This window comes from Tachyglossus aculeatus, chromosome 4, assembly GCF_015852505.1.
Source record: "Tachyglossus aculeatus isolate mTacAcu1 chromosome 4, mTacAcu1.pri, whole genome shotgun sequence".
NCBI classification, from domain to species: domain Eukaryota; kingdom Metazoa; phylum Chordata; class Mammalia; order Monotremata; family Tachyglossidae; genus Tachyglossus; species Tachyglossus aculeatus.
In genome coordinates this window covers 6001230-6025468 of record NC_052069.1, presented here as the reverse complement: position 1 = coordinate 6025468, position 24239 = coordinate 6001230, and the positions used below count along the sequence as shown (strand labels likewise).

The window sequence follows — 24239 nt, the reverse complement described above, 5'->3', positions numbered from 1 at the left end:
GAGGTGAGCTCTCAGCAGGGCCAAGCTTCCCGGACTAAGCCCCATTTTTCCTCAGCTCGTACATGTTTAGACTTTGGGGTAGATGCGGCTTAGCCCGAGGGACAGAGAGTGGTGTCACCTTGACCCAAAATGAGAAAGCTCAGCCCCTCGAGGAGGCCTTCCCAGACTGAGCCCCCCTTGTCCTCAGCTCCTCCTTCCCTCCCCATTGCCCCTACTCCCTGCCTCTGCTCTAGGTCGTGAGTTCTAATCCTGGCTCTGCCAATCCCCCCCCAACCCCCCCGCCTTACCTCCTTCCCCTCCCCACCTCCTTCCCCTCCCCACAGCACCTGTATATATGTCTCCCCCTTCTAGACTGTGTCTCCCCCTTCTAGACTGTGAGCCCGCTGTTGGGTAGAGACGGTCTCTATGTGTTGCCAACTTGTACTTCCCAAGCGCTTAGTACAGTGCTCTGCACACAGTAAACGCTCAATAAATATGATTGAATGAATGAATGAATGAGAATGACCTCCAGCCCGAAGCCCCCAGGGGCCTATCAATCTACACAACACAAAAATGTCCATGTGTTTGAGGAATGACACTCGGCTAAAATGCTGCCACCGATATGACCGCGATGAACAAGAGAGTTCATAAGGTGACACTGAAAGCCATTGGGATAACTGGAGCATTCGTTAAGCGCCTACTCTGTGATGAACACTGGGGAAGGTGCATACTAAGGAAGATGGACACGGTCCCTGTCTCACCTGGCTACTTGTTTTGTTTTGTTTTCTGTCTCCCCCTTCTAGACTGTGAGCCCGCTGTTGGGTAGGAACCATCTCTGTTGCTGATTTGTACTTCCGAAGTGCTTAATACAGTGCTCTGGACAAGGTAAGTGCTCAATAAATACGACTGAATAAATGAATGAATGAATGAATGAACATGGACAAGGTAAGCGCTCAATAAATATGTTTGTACATATTTATTACTCTATTTATTTTACTTGTACATATCCATTCTATTTATTTTATTTTGTTAGTATGTTTGGTTTTGTTCTCTGTCTCCCCCTTTTAGACTGTGAGCCCACTGTTGGGTAGGGACTGTCTCTATATGTTGCCAACTTGTACTTCCCAAGCGCTTAGTACAGTGCTCTGCACACAGTAAGTGCTCAATAAATACGATTGATTGATTGATTGATTGATTGAATGAATGAATGAATGAATGAACATGGGGTTCACAGTCTAAAGGGGAGGGAGGATGGGCGGCTAATCCCGGTTTTACAGATGAGGAAACTGAGGCTCAGAGTTAATAGTAATAATAATGATGGTATTTGTTAAGCGCTTACTATGTGCCAAGCCCTATTCTAAACGCTGGATGTGATGTGACTTGCCCGAGGAGACTCAAAAGACAAGTGGCAGAGCTGGGATTCTAACCCAGTCTCCTGTCTCTGGGCTCTATCCACTAGGTCACCCCGCTTCATTCATTCAATCCTATTTATTGAGCGCTTATTGTGTGCAGAGCACTGTACTAAGCGCTTGGAAAGTGCAATTCAGCAACAAATAGAGACAATCCCTACCCAACAACGGGCTCACAGTCTTTCCTTTCGGGTTACTTCTTCAAGCCGGTAATAATAATAATCACAATAATGATAATAATGGTACTTGTTAAGTGCTTACCCTGTGCCAAGCGCTGTACTAAGCACTGGGGTAGACACAAGGTGAACAGGTTGTCCCACATGGGGCTCACAGTCTTCATCCCCATTTTACAGAAGTTAAGTGACTTGGCCAAAGTCATACAGCTCACAAGTGGCAGAGTCAGGATTAGAACCCATGACCTCTGACTCCCATGCCCGGGCTCTTTTCACTAAGCCATGCTCATTCTCTGATTAAGTCTTTCTTTTCCCCTCCCTCCTTTCCCTTCTGCATTGTTTATGATGATGATGAGGAGGACATTTGTTAAGCACTTACTATGTGCCAAGCACTGTTCTAAGCACTGGGGGATACAAGCTAATCAGGTTGTCCCACAAAGGGCTCACAGTCTTAACCCCCGTTTTACAGATGAGGGAACTGAGGCACAGAGAAGTGAAGTGACTTGCCCAAAGTCACACAGCTGACAAGTGGTGGAGTAGGATTAGAACCCATGACCTTATGAGCCACGCTGCTTCTCAGCCACGCTGTTTATGCCCTGGGATCCATTAATATTATACTTTTATACACAATAATAATAATAATAATAATGGCATTTATTAAGTGCTTACTATGTGCAAAGCATTATATCAGTTTATGATATATAATGTCTCTCTATTGCATTACGATCATTATTAATACATAATTAATACTTAATACAGTGCTCTGCACACAGTAAGCGCTCAAGTATAAATACGATTGATTGATTATTATATTATTATCTGTGACCTATGGACATTTGATATTCACCCCACCTTCAGCATCACAACGGCACTTATGTACAAATCTATAAATTATATATCATAAGCAGGATTAGAACCCATGACCTTATGACTCTCAAGCCCGGGCTCTTTGCACTGAGCCACGCTGCTTCTCAGCCACGCTGTTTATGCACTGGGATCCATTAATATTATATTTATTATATATAACATACAATATATCAGTTTAGGATATATAATGTCTCTCTATTGCATTATTATCATTATTATATTATTATCTGTGACCTATGGACATTTGATATTCACCCCACCTTCAGCATCACAACGGCACTTATGTACAAATCTATAAATTATATATCATAAATCATTTATTTATATCAATATCTGTCCCTGCCCCTTCTAGACTGTAAGCTCTTGCCGGCAGGGAATGCGTCTACCAAATAATAATAATAATAATAATAATAATAATAATAATAATAATAGCATTTATTAAGCGCTTACTACGTGCAAAGCACTGTTCTAAGCGCTGGGGAGGATACAAGGTAATCAGGTTGTCCCATGGGGGGCTCACAGTCTTAACCCCCATTTTACAGATGAGGGAACTGAGGCCCAGAGAAGAAGTGACCAAATCTGTTGTACTCTCCCAATCGCTTAGTACAGTGCTCTGCACCCAGGAAGCGCTCAATAAATACCATTGATTGATTCATTTGGAAACTCTGGCTCTCAGCCCTGTTTTCTTTCCACTAGGCCACACTGCTTCCAAACTAAATTTCTCAGGAAAATTCTTGGTCAAAGCATTGTTCTATGACTCCTCTTTCCGGCTTCCAAGCCCAGACCGTGTTCTGCCCTGGGCTGAAATATTTATTCATTCTTTCAATCAGATTTGTTGAGCACTTATAGTGCGCAAAACACTGTACTAAGCGCTTGGGAGAGTACAATAGGACAACAAACAGACACGTTCCCTGCCCACAGTGAGCTTACATGGGTCAGGGCTCTCCATCGACCAACGTTCCCAAGGGGTAGGAAAGGAAGGAATGGCTATGGATGGGAAGCGGCATGGCCTAGTGGATAGAGCACCGGCCCGGGAGTCGGTAGGACCTGGGTTCGAATCCTGCCTCCGCCCCTTGTCTGCTGTGTGACTTTGGGCAAGTCACTTTGCTTCTCTGGGCATCAGTTCCCTCATCTGTAAAATGGGGATTGAGACTGTGAGCCCCACTTGGGACAACGTGATCACCTTGTATCTCCCCAGTGCTTAGAACTTAGAGAAGCAGCGTGGCTCAGTGGAAAGAGCCTGGGCTTTGGAGTCAGGGGTCATGGGTTCGAATCCCGACTCCACCACATGTCTGCTGCGTGACCTTGGGTAAGTCACTTAATTTCTCTGAGCCGCAGTGACCTCATCTGTAAAATGGGGATTAAGACTGTGAGCCCCACGTGGGACAACTTGATCACCTTGTATCCCCCCCCAGCGCTTAGAACAGTGCTCTGCACATTGTAAGCGCTTAACAAATACCATTATTATTATTATTATTAGAACAATGCTTTGCACATAGTAAGTGCTTAATAAATACCATTATTGTTATTATTATTATAATTGTCCACTCCAGATTCATTCAATCGTATTGACTGAGTGCTTACTGTGTGCCGAGCACTGTACTAAGCACTCCAGATGACTATTCTCACTGGCTCTCGGATTTTGAAATGGGCCCTCCAGTCCCAGAATGACAGTGGCTCAGACACACATCCACCAGCCCAGCAACAGCGAGAATTTTCCAGGAATGATAACAGAGATGTTCTTCCTCCAAGATGGAAAGACAGAAGAAGGCCCCCGAGCCTCCGTCGTGCAAAAATGTTCTCAGCGGGTTTGGAGAGGGCAGACTAGATGAGAGAATGATTTCCTCACATCCCAGAGGATTCGCTGGGATTGCTGGATGTGATGTGTCTATTTTATTTATTTTATTTTGTTAGTATGTTTGGTTTTGTTCTCTGTCTCCCCCTTTTAGACTGTGAGCCCTCTCTGAGGCTCACAATCTCTCAATCTCTTGTTAACAGTCTGAGTGGTGGTTTATAGGTTTGGAAATGGAATCTCTGCAAACAGATCTTAACCCAAGTACTTGGGAAAGTCAAAGTAATAATAATAATAATGATGATGGCACTTGTTAAGCGCTTGCTATGTGCGAAGCACTGTTCTAAGCACTTAGAGTACCGAGAGCAGAGTCAAACTATGCTTATATCCTATGAAGTATATCACTGCTTATATAGTAGTGCTTAGTACGGTGTTCTGCACACAGTAAGCGCTCAATAATAATAATAATAATGGCATTTATTAAGCGCTTACTATGTGCAAAGCACTGTTCTAAGCACTAGGGAGGTTACAAGGTGATCAAGTTGTCCCACGGGGGGCTCACAGTCTTAATCCCCATTTTACAGATGAGGGAACTGAGGCCCAGAGAAGTTAAGTGACTTCCCCGAAGTCACACAGCTGACAAGTGGCAGAGCAGGGATTTGAACCCATGACCTCTGACTCCAAAGCCCGTGCTCTTTCCACTGAGCCACGCTGCTTCTCTAAATAAGTAAATATTTAGACAATAAGTCAATAAATATGACTGAATGAATACTACTACTACTACTAATAACAATTATAATTACTGTGGTATTTGTTAAGCAACTTGTTGCCAACTTGTACTTCCCAAGCGCTTAGTACAGTGCTGTGCACACAGTAAGCACTCAATCAATCAATCAATCAATCATATTTATTGAGTGCTTACTGTGTGCACAGCACTGTACTAAGCGCTTGGGAAGTACAAGTTGGCAACATATAGAGACGGTCTCTACCCAACAGTGGGCTCACAATCTAGAAGGGGGAGACAGAGAACAAAACCAAACATACTAACAAAATAAAATAAATAGAATAGTAAAAGTGCTTTGCACATAGTAAGTGCTTAATAAAAAGTAATAAGTAAAATAAATAAGTAAATAAATAAATAAATAAATACGATTGATTGATTGATTAAGCACATACTAGGTGCCAGGGACTGTATTAAGCCCTGCGGTGGATACAAGCCAATTGAGTTGGACAAAGCCCCTGTTCCACAAGGGGCTTAGAGTCTAAGTCCCCATTTGACAAATGAGGTAACTGAGGCTGAGAGGAGTGAAGTAAAGGTGACTTGCCCAAGGTCCCACATCTCTCTGTGCCTCAGTTCCCTCATCTGTAAAATGGGGATTAAGACTGTGAGCCCTCCGTGGGACAACCTGATCACCTTGTAACCTCCCCAGTGCTTAGAACAGTACTTTGCACATAGTAACCACTTAATAAATGCCATTATTAATAGTATTCCTGTCCGTTTGGAGCTTACAATCTGGCAGGGGAGGCAGATATTAAAATAAATGACAGGTATTGGGAAACAGCAGAGTGTGAAGATAGATATGTGTCATATTGTGCTATGTCTAAGTGCGATAGAAGGGTGTGATTACCAACTGCTCAGGTGGCACATAAGTTTTTTTCTGCTGGTTTATGGTATTTGCTAAGCATTTATTCTGTGCCAAACAATGTTCAAAGTGCTGGGGTAGATACAAGGTTCATTCATTCAGTCGTATTTATTGAGCACTTACTATGTGCTGAGCACTGTATGAAACACTTGGAAAGTGCAATTCGGCAACAGATCCAGTCCCTACCCAACAACGGGCTCACAGTCTCGAAGGGGGAGACATAGTACAGTGCTCTGCACACAGTAAGTGCTCAATAAATACAATTGAATGAATGAATATGTTCCCCCTCCTCACCTTCCCCATCCCCCCTGCCTTACCTCCTTCCCCTCCCCACAGCACCTGTATATATGTATAAATGCTTGTACATATTTATTACTCTATTTATTTATTTGTGCATTTTACTTGTACATATTTATTCTATTTATTTTATTTTGTTATAATGTTTTGTTTTGTCGTCTGTCTCCCCCTTCTAGCCTGTGAGCCCGCTGTTGGGTAGGGACCGGCTCTATATGTTCCCCCTCCTCCCCCTCTCCAACCCCCCCCGCTTTACCTCCTTCCCTCCCCACAGCACCTGCATATATGTAATAATAATAATAATAATGGCATTTATTAAGCACTTACTATGTGCAAAGCACTGTTCTACGCACTGGGGAGATTACAAGGTGATTGGGTTGTCCCACATGGGGCTCACAGTCTTAATCCCCATTTTACAGATGAGGTAACTGAGGCACAGAGAAGTGAAGTTACTTGCCCAAAGTCACACAGCTGACAAATGGCGGAGCTGGGATTTGAACCCATGAACTCTGACTCCAAAGCCCGGGCTCTTTCCACTGAGCCACGCTGTTTGTACATATTTATTACTCTATTTATTTGTTTATTTAACTTGTACATATTTATACTATTCATTTTATTTTGTTAATAGGTTTTGTTGTCTGTCCTCCCCTTCTAGACTGTGAGCCCGCTGTTGGGTAGGGACCGGCTCTATATGTTGCCAACTTCTACTTCCCAAGCGCTTAGTAGAGTGCTCTGCACACAGTGAGTGCTCAATAAATATGATTGAATGAATGAATGAAAGTAGACAGGTACCATCAAAATAGATAAAATAGAATTATAGTTGAGCACAAGACTGTGACAGAGAGTTTATTCCAGAGCTAAAATCGAGTGGAACACCGGTAGAGAACTTATTCTCTAGAGAAAATTGAGTGGAAGACCAGTAGGGAGAGCTTACTACATAGCTAAAATTGGCTGTGCATACAAGGTTGTCAGGTTGGACACAGTTCGTGTCCCACATGGGGCTCACAATCTAGGTAATCTAGCCAAACAATCACGCTTCCCCGCTTCAAAGCCCTACTGAAGACTCACCTCCTCCAGGAGGCCTTCCCAGACTAAGCCCCCCTTTTCCTCAGGTCCCCCTCCCCTCCCCATCGCCCCGACTCACTCCATTTGCTCTACCCCCACTCCCCGCCCCACAGCACTTGTGTACATATGTACATATTTATAATTATAACTCAATTTTTTATTAAGGATGCATATATAGCTATAATTCTATTCATTTATATTGATGCTGTTGAAGCCTGTTTACTTGTTTTGATGTCTGTCTCCCCCTTCTAGACTGTGAGCCCATTGTGGGCAGAGATTTTCTCTCTGTATTGCTGAATTGTACTTTCCATCATCATCATCATCATTATCATCAATCGTGCTCTATACACCACAAGTGCTCAATAAATAAAATTGAATGAATGAATGAAAAATAGGAGGGGGTAGGATTTCATTCCCATTTTACAGATGAGGAAACTGAGGAACAGAGAAGTGAAGTGTCTTGCCCAAGATCACTGAGCGGGCAAGTGGCAGGGCAGGGATTAGTACATTCATTCATTCATTCAATCGTATTGTGTGCAGAGCACTGTACTAAGCACTTGGGAAATTCAAGTCGGCAACGTATAGAGACGGTCCCTATCCAACAACAGTCTCACAGTCTAGAACTGTGTCTGTGCCTAGTGTGTCTAGTACTAAACTGTGTCTAGTACTGTGTCTAGTAGTCTATTACTCTATTTCTTTATTTATTTTACTTGTACATATCTATTCTATTTATTATATTTTGTTAATATGTTTGGTTTTGTTCTCTGTCTCCCCCTTCTAGACTGTGAGCCCACTGTTGGGTAGGGACCGTCTCTATATGTTGCCAACTTGTACTTCCCAAGCGCTTAGTACAGTGTTCTGCACACAGTAAGCGCTCAATAAATACGATTGATTGATTGATTGATAGTACAGTGCTCTGCACACAGTAAGCGCTCAATAAATATGATTGATTGATTGATAGTACAGTGCTCTGCACACAGTAAGCACTCAATAAATACAAGCACACAGTAAGCACTCAATAAATACAACTGACTGATTGATTGATTGATAGTACAGTGCTCTGCACACAGTAAGCACTCAATAAATACGACTGATTGATTGATTGATTGATTGATAGTACAGTGCTCTGCACACAGTAAGTGCTCAATAAATGATTGAATGAATTAGAACCCAAATTCATTCGTTCAATCGTATTTATTGAGCGCTTACTGTGCGCAGTACAGTAGTACAGTGTTCTGCACACAGTAAGCGCTCAATAAATACGATTGATTGATTGATTGATTGATTGATAGTACAGTGCTCTGCACACAGTAAGCACTCAATAAATATGATTGATTGACAGTACAGTGCTCTGCACACAGTAAGCGCTCAATAAATACGATTGATCAATTGAATGATTGCAGAACACTGTACTAAGCGCTTGGGAAGTACAAGTCGACAACAGATCCTCTGGCCTCCAGGCCCCGGCTCTTTCCACCGAGCCAAGCTGCTTCTCCTTTGCGGGGGCAGTTCCGGGGACAGAGCTGAGGAAATGAAGCAGGGAAAGCTTCCTGGAGGGAGTGCGATTTCAGGAGCGCTGTGAAGGTAAGAAGAGCGCGGCTTTTTAAGTTCCCAAAGTGAAAAAAAGAGATGGGCCTCAAATTGTAGCTTTCAGAGCCTCGTGATCCATGCCAGGGCATGTGTCGCGGGTTCTCCCTTGTATAGCCAAGAACTTGCAGAGGCATACATCCTTTGGAACTACATTCCTGTTGCATGTTTCATGGATAACTCTTAACCCTCTACGGGCTCGGGGCCTGAAGAAAAACAAACTCTGTGGCTGGGAAGTGGGAAAGAACGGAGAAAGCCGTGGGGATGAGGGGGGATTAGGAGGGATGAGGCGGCGGCCCAGGAGGCCCCCTTTTAGACTGTGAGCCCACTGTTGGGCAGGGACTGTCTCTATATGTTGCCAATTTGTACTTCCCAAGCGCTTAGTACAGTGCTCTGCACATAGTAAGCGCTCAATAAATACGATCGATGATGATGGAAAACCACTTCTCCAGGGTGACATTACAATAAGAGGCAGCGTGGCTCGGTGAAAGAGCCCGGGCTTTGCAGAGGTCACGGGTTCAAACCCCGGCTCCGCCAACTGTCAGCTGTGTGACTTTGGACAAGTCACTTCAATCAATCAATCGTGTTTATTGAGCGCTTACTGTGTGCAGAGCACTGTACTAAGCGCTTGGGAAGTACAAGTTGGCAACACATAGAGACGGTCCCTACCCAGCAGTGGGCTCACAGTCTAAAACGGGGAGACAGAGAACAAAACCAAACATACTAACAAAATAAAATAAATAGAATAGATTTGTACAAGTAAAATAAATAAATAAATAAATAGAGTAATAAATATGTACAAACATATATACAGGTGCTGTGGGGAAGGGAAGGAGGTAAGATGGGGGGATGGAGAGGGGGACGAGGGGGAAGGGGACTTATCATGATAAGGCAACTATCATGCCTCTTTTTCTTAATGGTATTTGTTCAGCACCTACTATGTGCCCGGCACTGTACTAAGTGCTGGGGTAGATACAAGAGAAACGACTTGCCCAAGGTCACACAGTCAACAACAGTAATAATAATAACGGCATTTATTAAGCACTTACTATGTGCAAAGCACTGTTCTAAGCGCTGGGGAGGTTACAAGGTGATCAGGTTGCCCCACGGGGGGCTCACAGTCTTAATCCCCATTTTATAGATGAGGTAACTGAGGCCCAGAGAAGTGAAGTGACTTGCCCAAAGTCATACAGCTGACAATTAGCAAGTGGGACATAGGAAGTTTAAACTATCATTTTTCAAGACTTATCATGCCTCTTTTTCTTAATGGTATTTGTTCAGCGCCTACTATGTGCCCGGTACTGTACTAAGTGCTGGGGTAGATACAAGAGAAACGACTTGCCCAAGGTCACACAGTCAACACTATTAATAATAATAATAATAACGACATTTATTAAGCGCTTACTATGTGCAAAGCACTGTTCTAAGCGCTGGGGAGGTTACAAGGTGATCAGGTTGTCCCACGGGGGGCTCACAGTCTTAATCCCCATTTTACAGATGAGGTAACTGAGGCCCAGAGAAGTGAAGTGACTTGCCCAAAGTCACACAGCTGACAATTAGCAAGTGGGACGTAGGAAGTTTAAACTATCATTTTTCAAGACTTATCATGCCTCTTTTTCTTAATGGTATTTGTTCAGCGCCTACTATGTGCCTGGCACTGTACTAAGTACTGGGGTGGATACAAGAGAAACGACTTGCCCAAGGTCACACAATCAACAAGTGGCTGAGCCAGGAGTAGAACCCAGGTCCTCTGATTCCCAGGCGTGGGATCTTTCCACTAGGTCACACTGCTTTTCACACAAACAACTTTAAAAGATTGCTTTTTTTTTAATGGTATTTGTTAAGCGCTTACTATGTGCCAAGCACTTTTCTAAGCACTGGCGGGGGGGGATACAAGGTAATCAGGTTGTCCCACATAGGGCTCACAGTCTTAAACCCCATTTTACAGATGAGGTAACTGAGGCCCAGAGAAGTGAAGTAACTTGACCAAAGTCACACAGCTGACAATTGGCGGAGTAGGGATTTGAACCCATGACCTCGGACTCCAAAGCCCGGGCTCTTTCCAGCGAGCCACGCTTGATTTCTTCCAACCTGTGGTTCTGGAACACACTCTCCTACACGGTTTTTGCCTCAATCGATCAATCAATTAATCAATAGTATTTATTGAGTGCTTACTATGTGCAGAGCACTGTATTAAGCCCTTGGGAGCGTGCAATACAGCCTGGCTCAGTGGAAAAGAGCCCGGGCTTTGGAGTCAGAGGTCATGGGTTCAAATCCCAGCTCTGCCACTTGTCAGCTGGGTGACTTTGGGAAAGTCACTTCACTTCTCTGGGCCTCAGTTCCCTCATCTGTAAAATGGGGATTAAGACTGTGAACCCCATGTGGGACAACCTGATCACCTTGTAACCTCCCCAGCACTTAGAACAGTGCTTTGCACATAATAAGTGCTTAATAAATGCCATCATTATTATTATTATTATTGTTAGAATTAGCAGAGACATTCCCCGCTTCACCCAAGAGACGTTAATCTGTCACCCATGGGCACTTCCTCCCAAATCTTGTCAATGCCAATGGAAAGACAAACCACATGAAAGAAAAGCAACATGTCCTAATGGAAAGAGCCCAGGCCTGGGACTCAGAGGTCCTGGGTTCTAATCCTGGCTCTGCCACTTGTGCTGTGTGGCCTCGGGCAAGTCACGTCACTTCTCTGGGCCCCACTGCTCTCATCTGTAAAATGGGGATTAAGACTGTGAGCCCCATGTGAGCCCCATACATATCTATTCTATTCTATTTATTCTATTTATTTTATTTTGTTAGTATTTATTTTATTTTGTTAGTATGTTTGGTTTTGTTCTTTTAGACTATGAGCCCTTTTAGACTGTGAGCCCACTGTTGGGTAGGGACTGTCTCTATGTGTTGCCAATTTGTACTTCCCAAGCGCTTAGTACAGTGCTCTGCACATAGTAAGCGCTCAATAAATACGATTGATTGATTGATTGATTTTGTTCTCTGTCTCCCCCTTTTAGACTGTGAGCCCACTGTTGGGTAGGGACTGTCTCTATATGATGCCAATTTGTACTTCCCAAGCGCTTAGTACAGTGCTCCGCACACAGTAAGTGCTCAATAAATACGATTGATGATGATGATGTGAAGTCACTTCACTTCTCTGTGCCTCAGTTCCCTCATCTGTAAAATGGGAATTAAGACCGTGAGCCCCTCGTGGGACAGAGACTGTGTCCAACCGGACTACTTTGTATCGACCCCAGCGCTTGGTACAGGGCCTGTCACATTGTAAGGACTTAACCAAACACCATTTTCTAGACTTGTTGCCTTCTAGACTGTGAGCCCACTGTTGGGTAGGGACTGTCTCTCCATGTTGCCAACTTGTACTTCCCAAGCGCTTAGTACAGTGCTCTGCACACAGTAAGCGCTCAATAAGTAAATAAATAATAAAGAAGCAGCGTGGCTCCGTGGCAAGAGCACGGGTTTTGGAGTCAGAGGTCATGGGTTCGAATCCCGGCCCCGCCACCTGTCTGCTGTGTGACCTTGGGCTTGTCACTTCACTTCTCTGAGCCTCAGTTACCTCATCTGTAAATGGGGATGGACTGTGAGCCCCAGGTGGGACAACCTGATCATGTTATATCCCCCAGCACTTAGAACAGTGCTTTGCGGTTAACAGATGCCATTATTATTATTAATAAATACGATTGAATGAATGAATAAAAAAGAAAGAAAAAATAAACAGCCTCTCAATATTATTAGTTTCTCTTTCTCACCTCAAAATGGCTTCTCACCTTACATCTACACACAGCGGGAAGATGTTTTTGGCAAGACCATCTACAGTATCGTCAGCAGAAAATGCTGACGTCTCCAACTGAAACAGCATCATGGGGCGCTCTCCGTGAGGAGGCTACATTTGCTCCTACGATCAAATAGGTGGCAGAAAAAAAAAAAAAAACCTTCTCTTCTCCTAGCTGTTTGCTTTCTTTTTCAAATTAGTTCTCCAACAATACGAGCTTTTCCATTCCTAATCCAGATTGTTTGTGAGCCGGAGTCCTGGGGTACATATAAGCTAATCAGCTTATTAGCTTGCAGAAGCAGCATGGCTCAGTGGAAAGAGCCCGGGCTTTGCAGTCAGCTGTCATGGGTTCAAATCCCAGCTCCGCCAATTGTCAGCTGTGTGACTTTGGGCAAGTCACTTCACTTCACTGGGCCTCAGTTCCCTCAGCTGTAAAATGGGGATAAATCAATCAATCAATCAATCAATTGTATTTATTGAGCGCTTACTATGTGCAGAGCACTGTACTAAGCGCTTGGGAAGTACAAATTGGCAACACATAGAGACAGTCCCTACCCAACAGTGGGCTCACAGTCTAAAAGGGGGAGACAGAGAACAGAACCAAACATACCAACAAAATAAAATAAATAGGATAGAAATGTACAAGTAAAATAAATAAATAAATAAATAGAGTAATAAATATGTACAACCATCTATACATATATACAGGTGCTGTGGGGAAGGGAAGGAGGTAAGATGGGGGGATGGAGAGGGGGACGAGGGGGAGAGGAGGGAAGGGGCTCAGGATATCCTGTACTGTGTACAGGATAAAGACTGTGAGCCCCCCGTGGGACAACCTGATCACCTTGTAACCTCCCCAGCGCTTAGAGTAGCGCTTTGCACATAGTAAGCACTTAATAAATGCCATTATTATCATTATGATTAATCAGACCTCACCCAGCCTCTGTCCCATAAGGGGCTCACAACCTAAGGGGAAGCGAGAGGGGAGAGAGAGCAGGTGATGAGTGCAGTTTGCACCTTGCATAAAACGTGTTGGACTTAACGCTCTTTGGCATATTGCTTCCTGTGATAATAATAATTAGGGTATTTGTTAATGAGAATAATAATAATAATAGTTATTATTATTGGGCAAGTCACTTAACTTCTCTGTGCCTCAGTTGCCTCATCTGTAAAATGGGGATTAAGACTGTGAGCCCCCCATGGGACAACCTGATCACCTTGTAACCTCCCCAGCACATAGTAAGCGCTTAATAAATGCCATTATTATTATTATTATTATTATTATGGCATTTGTTAAGCATTTACTATGTGCAAAGCACTGTTCTAAGCACTGGGGAGGATACAAGGTGATCAGACTGTCCCACGTGGGGCTCAGAGTCTTCATCCCGCTACTAAGTGCTTGAGAAGTACTATTCAGCAGCAAATAGAGATAATCTCTGCCCACAAAGGGGTCACAGTCTAGAAGGGGGGAGAGAGGCATCAAAACAAGTAAACAGGCATCAGTAGCATCATTATAAGTGAATAGAATAATAGATATATACAATATATACACATCATTAATGAAAATAAATAGAATTACAGTTATAAATATGTACATATATACACAAGTGCTGTGGGGCAGGGAGGGGGGAAGAGCAAAGGGAGCAAAGGGCAAAGGGAGCAAAGGGAGCGAGTCCAGGTGATGGGGAGGGGAGGGGGAGCTGAGGAAAAGGGGGGCTCAGTTTGGGAAGGCCTCCTGGAGGAGGTGAGCCTTCAGTAGGGCTTTGAAGTGGGGAAGAGAGCTAGTTTGGTGGATGTGAGGAGGGAGGGTATTCCAAGCCAGAGGTAGGATGTGGGCCAGGGGTCATTCGTTCATTCATTCAATCACATTTATTGAGCGCTTACTGTGTGCAGAGCACTGTACTAAGCGCTTGGAAAGTACAATTGGGCAACACGGAGGGACTGAGGACTGACTCTCTCAACCAACAGGGTCCCCCAGCCTTCTGCTTAGCGCATCCTGCCAAGGCGGAGGGCCCCCCGGCTTAGCGAGAGGAGGAGATAGGAAAACTGGAGAAGAAAGAAAGTTGCCCTGTCATCCCAAAATGCCAAAAAAAATGAGTGAACTATTTGGTAGTAATGGTTCAGGGCCTATTTGGGTAAAGCTCCATATTTCCATATTCCAGTCAACAAGGATAGTGTAAGAGGAGGATTGCTGCTCTCCGTCCACCCAAAGGAAAGCAGAGACAGCCCAGGCCCGAGGGACCCATAATAATAATAATAATAATAATAATAATAATAATAATAATAATAATAATAATAATAATATTTGTTCAATTCAATCGTATTTATTGAGAAGCAGCGTGGCTCAGTGGAAAGAGCCCGGGCTTGGGAGTCAGAGGTCATGGGTTCTAATCCCAGCTCCGCCGCTTGTCAGCTGGGTGACTTTGGGTAAGTCACTTCACTTTTCTGGCCTTCAGTTATCTCATCTGTAAAATGAGGATTAAGACTGTGAGCCGCATGTGGGATTACCTTGTATCCCCCCCAGCACTTAGAACAGTGCTGAGCATATAGTAAGTGCTTAACAAATGCCATCATTATTATTACTAGTATTATCATTATTGTGTGCTTACTATGTGCAGAGCACTGTACTAAGCGCTTGGAAAATGTAATTCAGCGACAAATAGAGACAATCCCTGCCCACACCGGGCTCACAGTCTAGAAACAATCAAGCACTGTTGTCAGCTCTTGGGGTAGATACTGTATATATGTATATATATTTGTACATATTTATTACTCTATTTATTTTACTTGTACATATCTATTCTATTTATTTTATTTTGTTAATATGTTTGGTTTTGTTCTCTGTCTCCCCCTTCTAGACTGTGAGCCCACTGTTGGGTAGGGACTGTCTCTATATGTTGCCAACTTGTACTTCCCAAGTGCTTAGTACAGTGCTCTGCACACAGTAAGGGCTCAATAAATACGATTGATTGATTGATTGATTGATCAGGTTGTCCCAAGTGGGGCTCACAGTCTTCATCCCCATTTTACGGATGAGGGAACTGGGGCCCAGAGAAGTGAAGTGACTTGCCCAAAGTCACACAGCTGACAAGTGGCAGAGCTGGGATTAGAACCCACGACCTCTGGCTCCTAAGCATGGGCTCTTGCTATGAAGCCACGTTGCTTCTTTAGGCTGGGGAGGCCCAGGTTGGTCTGGCCCATTAAGGACCCGAAAAGAGGATGAGATTGATCACGGCGCGGTAGGAGATCTCTATGGATGGGTTGGGCGGGGGGCGGTTGTGCTCTTTCTTGCAGCTGATCTCTGATTTTCCGTTGATTTCATGCTAGATATTAAACTATCTGGTTTCTAAGTTGCGGTGAGAGAAGCAGCGTGGCTCAATGGAAGGAGCCCGGGCTTTGGAGTTAGAGGTCATGGGTTCAAATCCCATTTCCGCCAATTGTCAGCTGTGTGACTTTGGGCAAGTTACTTCAATTCTCCATGCCTTAGTTACCCCATCTGTAAAATGGGGATGAAGACTGCGAGCCCCCCGTGGGACAATCTGATTACCTTGTATCCTCCCCAGCACATAGTAAGTGCTTTGTTTTGTTGTCCGTCTCCCCCTTCTAGACTGTGAGCCTGCTGTTGGGTACGGACTGTCTCTCTATGTTGCAAACTTGTACTTCCCAAGTGCTTGGTACAGTGCTCTGCACACAGTAAGCGCTCAATAAATACGATTGAATGAATGAATGAACAAATGCCATCATCATCATCATCATCATCATCAAGCACTTAGGACAGTTCAAGCAGCGTGGCTTAATGGAAAGAGCATGGGCTTGGGAGCCAGAGGTCATTGGTTCTAATCCCAGCTCTGCTGCTTGTCAACTGTGTGACCTTGGGTAAGTCACTTAACTTCTCTGGGCCTCAGTTACCTCACCTGTAAAACAGGGATGAAGACTGTGAGCTCCACATGGGGCAACCTGATTACCTTGTATCTCCCCCAGCTCTTAGAACAGTGCTTGGCACATAGTAAGCGCTTAACAAATACCACCATTACTATTATTTGCACACAGTAAGTGCTTAAGAAATATGATTAAATGAATGATCATCCCCTCGGTGGTCCCAAAACACAAACCCACCAATATAATCTTAGTACAGTGCTCTGCACACAGTAAGCGCTCAATAAATATGACTGACTGACTGACTGACTGAATGAATGAATAATTTTGGTTACTGATGGCCACTTAGTTCCTGGAGGAGGTATCCTCTAACTCCATTTTACAGATGAGGAAACTGAGGCCCAAAATGGTTAGATGGCTTGCCCAAGGTCACACCTCAAGCAAGTGATGGAATTAGTAATAACGATATTAATAACGGTGCTATTAGTTAAGTGCTGACTAATTTAGCATTGGGGCAAAGTGGGTAGACACGTTCCCTGACTACAAAGATCTTAAAGGTTAAAAGAAGCATGGCTGGGTGGAAAGATTCTGGGCTTGTGAGTCAGAGGTCATGGGTTCTAATTCCGCCTCCACCACCTGTCAGCTGCGAAACCTTGGGTAAGTCACTTCACTTCTCTGGGCCTCTGTTCCCTCATCTGTAAAATGGGGATTAAGACTGTGAGCCCCACGTGGGACAACCTGATCACCTTGTACCTTCCCCGTGCTTAGAACAGTGCTTTGCACATAATAAGCGCTTAACAAATGCCATCATCATTATCATTATTATTATTAAAAGGGGAGAGAAATATTAAAATAAATTATGGATATGGACATGGACCATAACCATCCATATGCCACCCATTTCCACTACAAGGATTAGGGTTTGGGTTTAGAATAATGCAGTTTTGAAAAATGGGCTGGAAAATATCTGAAACAAGCTAGAGCACGAGCCTGGGAATCAGAAGGGTTATGGATTTGAACCCCGCCTCCACCATTCATTCATTCATTCAATCGTATTTATTGAGCGCTTACTGTGAGCAGAGCACTGTACTAAGCACTTGGGAAGCACAAGTTGGTAAAATATAGAGACTGTCCGTACCCAACAGTGGGCTCACAGTCTAGAAGATCAATTCACTTCTCTGTGCCTCAGTTCCCTTGTCTGTAAAATGGGGATGGAGACTGTGAGCCCCACATGGGATGGGGACTGTGTCCAACCCGACTGGCTTGTATCCACTCCAGCACTGTGAGCCCGTTGTTGGGTAGGGACCGTCTCTATAGGGACCGTCTCTATATGTTGTCGCCTTGTACTTCCCAAGCGTTCAGTCCAGTGTTCTGCACACAGTAAGCGCTCAATAAATACGATTGAATGAATGAATGCTTAATACAGTGCACAGTACCTAGTTAGCAGTTAATAAATACCACAGGGATGACTATTAATCAAGTCTCTTGATGTAGAACAACTTGGAAAGTTTTGTGAGGTCATGGAGGGCAGGGAATGTGCCTACCAACTCTGTTATAGTCTTTTAGACTGTGAGCCCACTGTTGGGTAGGGACTGTCTCTATATGTTGCCAATTTGTACTTCCCAAGCGCTTAGTACAGTGCTCTGCACATAGTAAGCGCTCAATAAATACGATTGATGATGATGTTATATTGTAGCAAAGTCTGTGGCTAGAACCTGGGGCTTGGGAGTCAGAAGGCCTGGGTTGTAATCCCGTCTCCTCCACTTGTCTGCTGTGTGACCTTGGGTAAGCCACTTCATTTGCCTGTGCCTCAGTTGCCCCATCTGTAAAATGGGGATTAAGACTGTGAGCCCCACGTGGGACAGGGACTGTGTCCAACCCCGTTATCTTGTATCTACCCCAGGGCTCAGTGAAGCAGCATGGTTTAGTAGAAAGAGCCCGCGCTTTGGAGTCAGAGGTCATGGGTTCTAATCCCGACTCTGCCACTTGTCAGCTGTGTGACTTTGGGCAAATCGCTTCACTTCTCTGTGCCTCAGTTCCCGCATCTGGAAAATGGGGATTAAGACTGTGAGCCCTACATGGGACAACCTGATTACCTTGTATCTACCCCAGCACTTAGAACCGTGCTTGGCAAATAGTAAGCACTTAACAAATGTCATTATTATTAACAGTGGCCTGGTACACTGAGTAAGCACATAGTAATAATAATAATAATAAATGCTTGGTTCAGTGCTCTGCACATAGTAAGTGCTTAATAAATGCAACTGATTAATAATTATCACCAAACCAGGATGCATAATCTCAATCTGACACACTGCTAATTCAACTGTTTGGAAACCACAGATAGTATAATGATGGCATTTATTAAGCACTTACTATGTGCAAAGCACTGTTCTAAGTGCTGGGGAGTTTACAGGGTGATCAGGTTGTCCCACGTGGGGCTCACAGTCTTAATCCCCATTTTACAGATGAGGTCACTGAGGCACAGAGAAGTGAAGTGACTTGTCCAAAGTCACACAGCTGACAATTGGCAGAGCCGGGATTTGAACGGATGACCTTTGACTCCAAAGCCCGGGCTCTTTCCACTGAGCCATGCTGCTTCCCCAGCTATTAGGGAAGCAGCATGGTGTGGAGGCTAGAGCCCGGGCCCGCAAACCAGAAGGCCACGGGTTCTAATTCCAGCTCCTCCACCTGTCTGCTGTGTGACCTTGGGCAAGTCACTTCACTTCTCTGTCCCTCAGTTCCCTCATCTGTAAAATGGGGAATACGACTACGAGCCCAATGCGGGACAGGGACTGTATCCAACCGGACTGGCTCTTATCCACCCCAGCGCTTCATACGGTGCCTGGCACATAGTAAGCGCTTAACAAATACCATAACAATAACTGTTATTATTATACCATTTAAGGGTTCCAGAATGTTCTCTGGGTCAATATGAATCCCGCAATTTTTTTTCCCTTCAGGAAGGGTCGGCATTTCATCTACCCTTATCACCGCTGCGCGGGGGTTTAAAGCAGATTTTATTTACTGTTCTTTTGCAAATTCTCTGAGGCCTTTGAAGACACCAGGCTCCTTGCAACATGAGGCCCCGACTTGCACCTGGTATGAGGTAAACTTATCCCTTCCAAGTTAAGCAAACAGCACCTCAAGCTGAGCACAATGCATGGATGACTAAGGTTGGCGGGCAGGAGACACCCTCTATCCTTCCAAAACAAACCCCACTTTGTCTGGAAAAAAGGAAATTCAGACCCACACTCTCCCATCTTTCGCACGTTCTCAGCGAACCACTTGGAAGACTTCTAACAGAGATGACACCCTCCTGACGTTGTTGCTGTTATTGTTGGAGAAACTTAATTCATCGGCACATTCTAGTCCTGGGTCGGGTTGCTTTTATGTGGCAATCTTTGCTCTTGACTGTCTCAGGTGACTTCATGGAACGAAGGGGAAAAAACAATTTCCTGTCAGAGCTGGGCTTCTTCTTCCCGCTCCCTCCATTTTAAAATCAATCGTCTTTATCAATCGTATTTACTGAGCACTTACTGTGTGCCGAGCACTGTACTAAGCGCTTGGGAAGTACAAGTTGGCAACATATAGAGACGGTCCCTACCCGACAGTGGGCTCACAGTCTAGAAGACTTAAAACCTTTTGAAGGTAAGCACCTTGAGGGCTCAAATGCTCAGTTCCATCAAATCAATGTTATTTGGGTCATGCGGCTTTTTAGTGGATCCTCATGATAAAATTTACTAGGATTGACTCAAATCCTAGTAGAGAAGCAGTGTGGCTCAGTGGAAAGAGCCCGGGCTTGGGGGTCAGAGGTCATGGGTTTTAATCCCAGCTCTGCCACTTCATTCTTTCATCCAATCGTATTTATTGAGCACTTACTGTGTGCAGAGCACTGTACTAAGTGCTTGGGAAGTACACTTGTCAGCTGCGTGACTCTGGGCAAGTCACTTAACTTCTCTGGGCCTCAGTTACTTCATCTGTAAAATGGGGAGCAAGATTGTGAGCCCCACATGGGACAACCTGATCACCCTGTATCCACCCCAGCGCTTAGAACAGTGCTTTGCACATAATAAGCACTTAACAAATACCATTATTATTATTATTAAATTGGAGCGAGAAGCCAAAAGATAATCCAAACTTCATTGCAGTTTGATTAAACTACTTCATTGCGGTGGCAGAAAAAACACTATAAGGAGATAGGATTTTTGGTCTTCACACCCTGAAGTCTGGTCTTCTTGGCACTGTAATATTATCCTCTCCCAAGCACTTAGTACAGTGCTTTGCACACAGTAAGTGCTTAATAAATTTGATTAAAGTGTCACATGTACTCAAAATACCCTTGATTGTACTCTTAACAAAGAACCTCCGTTAATTAAAATTGTAAGCTTATTATGAGCAGGGAATGTGTCTGATAATTCTGTTGTATTGTCCTCTTCCAAACATTTAGACAAGTAGCATGGCTCAGTGGAAAAAGCCCAGGCTTGAGAGCCAGAGGTCATGGGTTCTAATCCCAGCTCCACCACTTGTCAGCTGTGTGGCTTTGGGCAAGTCACTTCAATTCTCTGTGACTCAGTTACCTGGGGAGTAAGATTGTGAGCCCCACACCCTCTGCTCCTCTGCCGCTAATCTCCTCACCGGGCCTCATTCTCGCCTGTCCTGCCATCGACCCCCGGCCCATGTCACCCCCCGGGCCCGGAATGCCCTCCCTCCGCACATCTGCCAAGCTAGCTCTCTTCCTCCCTTCAAGGCCCTACTGAGAGCTCACCTCCTCCAGGAGGCCTTCCCACACTGAGACCCCTCCTTCCTCTCCCCCTCGTCCCCCTCTCCATCCCCCCGTCTTACCTCCTTCTCTTCCCCACAGCACCTGTATATATGTATATATGTTTGTACAGATTTATTACTCTATTTATTTATTTATTTTAATTGTACATATCTATTCCATTTATTTTATTTTGTTAATATGTTTGGTTTTGTTCTCTGTCTCCCCCTTCTAGACTGTGAGCCCACTGTTGGGTAGGGACTGTCTCTATATGTTGCCAACTTGTACTTCCCAAGCGCTTAGTACAGTGCTCTGCACACAGTAAGCGCTCAATAAATACGATTGATTGATTGGCTGTCAGCGTGCTAAATGAATTGTTTGCTCTGACCCCTTCTACAGGAATAAGAAAATCCATGGTTTCCAAATGGCTCAGGGCACTAGTGATTCTCCCCAGCTGCTTTGAGCTCCCTACAAGCCCAGATTCTTTGAGGAACAGAAAGCTGAGAAGCCATTGGGCTCTGCTTCTCCACCTTGGGGTGTCAGAAATCAGGGCCTGTTGGAAATCGAGATTTGACTCCAACAGATTCCACTGACCCAAGAAGCCAAATTGTGGAGGTGGCAGTCAGAGGACATCTCTATTTGGAAATCCTCCAGTCACTTCAAGCTTAACGTGTCCAAAACAGAGCTCCTTATCTTTCCATCCAGACCCCATCCTCCCCCTGACTTTCCCAGCACTGTAAATGGCACCTCCCTCCTTTCCATCTCACAAGCCTGTAACGTTGGTGTTACCCTTGCCTCCTCTCTCTCATTCAACGTACAAATTCAATCCATCACTAAATCCCGTCAGTGCCACCTTTACAACATCGCTAAACTCTGCCCTTTCCTCTCCATCCAAAACGCCACCATATTAGTACAAAGACTCATCCTCTCCTGCCTGGATGACTGCATCAGCCTACTTGCTGACCTCCCAGCCTCCTGTCACTCCACTCCAGTCTATACTTTCTTCTTTCTTTCAATTGTATTTATTGAGCTTGCCAACTTCTACTTCCCAAGCGCTTAGTACAGTGCTCTGCACACAGTAAGCGCTCAATAAATACGATTGAATGAATGAATGAACTGAGCGCTTACTGTGTGCAGAGCACTGTACTTAGCACTTGGGAAGTACAAGTTGGCAACATATAGAGACGGTCCCTACCCAACAGCGGGCTCACAGTCTAAAAGTACTAGACTAGGCAAGGTGTACTTCACCCTGGTGTCTGAATCATCTTTCTACAGAAAGGTTTAGGACTTGTTTCCCCCTTTCTCAAGAAGATCCAGTAGTTGCCCATCCATTCATTCAATGGTATTTATTGAGAGCTTACGGTGTGCAGAGTGCTGTCCTAATTGCTTGGAAAGTACAGTTCAGCAACAGAGACTATCCCTGCCCACATCCACTTCTACAGCAAACAAAAACTCCTCACTATTGCCTTCAAAGCTGTCCATCCTCTTGTCCCCTCCTCCCTCCCCTCCCTTCTCTCCTTCTCCAGCCCAGCTCGCACCCTCCGCTCCTCTGCCGCCACTAACCAACTCACTAGGCCTCCTTCTCTGCTGTCCCACCGTCGACCCCCGGCCCACGTCCTACCTCTGTCCTGGAATGCCCTCCCTCCACAAATCCACCAAACAATCACTCTTCCCCCCTTTCAAAGCCCTACTGAAGGCCCATCTCCTCCAAGAAGCCTTCCCTGACTAAGCCCTCCTTTCCTCTTCTCCCACTCCCTTCTGCGTCACCCCGACTCACTCCCTTTATTCATCCCCCCTCCCAGCCCCACAGCACCTTACCTCTAATTGATTTATTCCTATTAATGTCTGGGTCCCCCTCTAGACTGTGATCTCGTTGTCGGCAGGGAATACATCTGTTCATTGTTATTTTGTCCTCTCCCAAGTGCTTAGTACTGTGCTCTGCCCACAGTAAGCACTCAATAAATACGACTGAATGAATAAATGAATGAAAACTCCCTGAGGGCAGGGACCTTGTCTACCAACTCCACTGTGTTCTATACTCCTCAGTACAGTGGTCTCCCCACAGTGAGTGCTCAATAAATACCATTGATGGACAGATTGGCTTGGGATTTTCCAGTTCGTTTTGGGCTGGTCTTTATTCATTCAGTCGTATTTATTGAGCGCTTACTGTGTGCAGAGCACTGTACTAAGCACTTGGGAATTACAAGTCAGCAACATATAGAGACGGTCCCTATGCAACAACGGGCTCACAGTCTAGAAATCCTTCTGGGATCTGAACTACAACACTGTCCACGGTCCTTTGGCCTGGAGACTGTGAGCCCGTTGTGGGCAGGAATTGCCTCTGCTGCTGAATTGTACTTTCCAAGTGCTTAATACAGTGTTTTGCACACAGTAAGCACTCAATAAATACGAATGAATAAATGATGGAATGAATGAACGAATGAATGGTGATCTGAGTCAGTTTGGATGCATGATGAGCCTCCTACGTATAATTCTGGTATTTGCTAAGCACTTACTGTGTGCCAGGCACTGTTCTAAGTGCTGGGGTGGATACAAGCAAATCATGCCCGTTGTTGGGTAGGGACTGTCTCTATCTTTTGCCCAATTGTACTTTCCAAGCTCTAGGTACAGTGCTCTGCAGACAGCAAGCGCTCAATAAATACGACTGAATGAAGTGTTGGACACAGTCCCTATCCCACATGGGCACAAAGTCCTAATCCCCATTTTACAAATGAGGCAACTGAGGCATAGAGAAGAGAAGTGATTTGTCCCAGGCCTCACAGCAGACAAGTGTCTTAGTGGAAAGAGACCGGGCTTGGGAGTCAGAGGACATAGGTTCTAATCCCGGCTCCACCACTTGTCTGCTGTGCGACCTCGGGCAGGGCACTTCACTTCTCTGGGCCTCAATTACCTCATCTGTAAAATGGGGATTCAGACTGTGAGGCCCATTGGGGCAACCAGATCACCCTGTTTCTACCCCAGAGCTTAGAACA

General features: G+C 44.8%; 1 protein-coding gene across 18 annotated transcripts in view; it reads right to left on the bottom strand.

Annotated features, from left to right (window-relative positions):
• Positions 1–24239, bottom strand: part of ABLIM2 (actin binding LIM protein family member 2) — a 308934-nt gene that overhangs the window by 13319 nt on the left and 271376 nt on the right. The window lies entirely within an intron of this gene.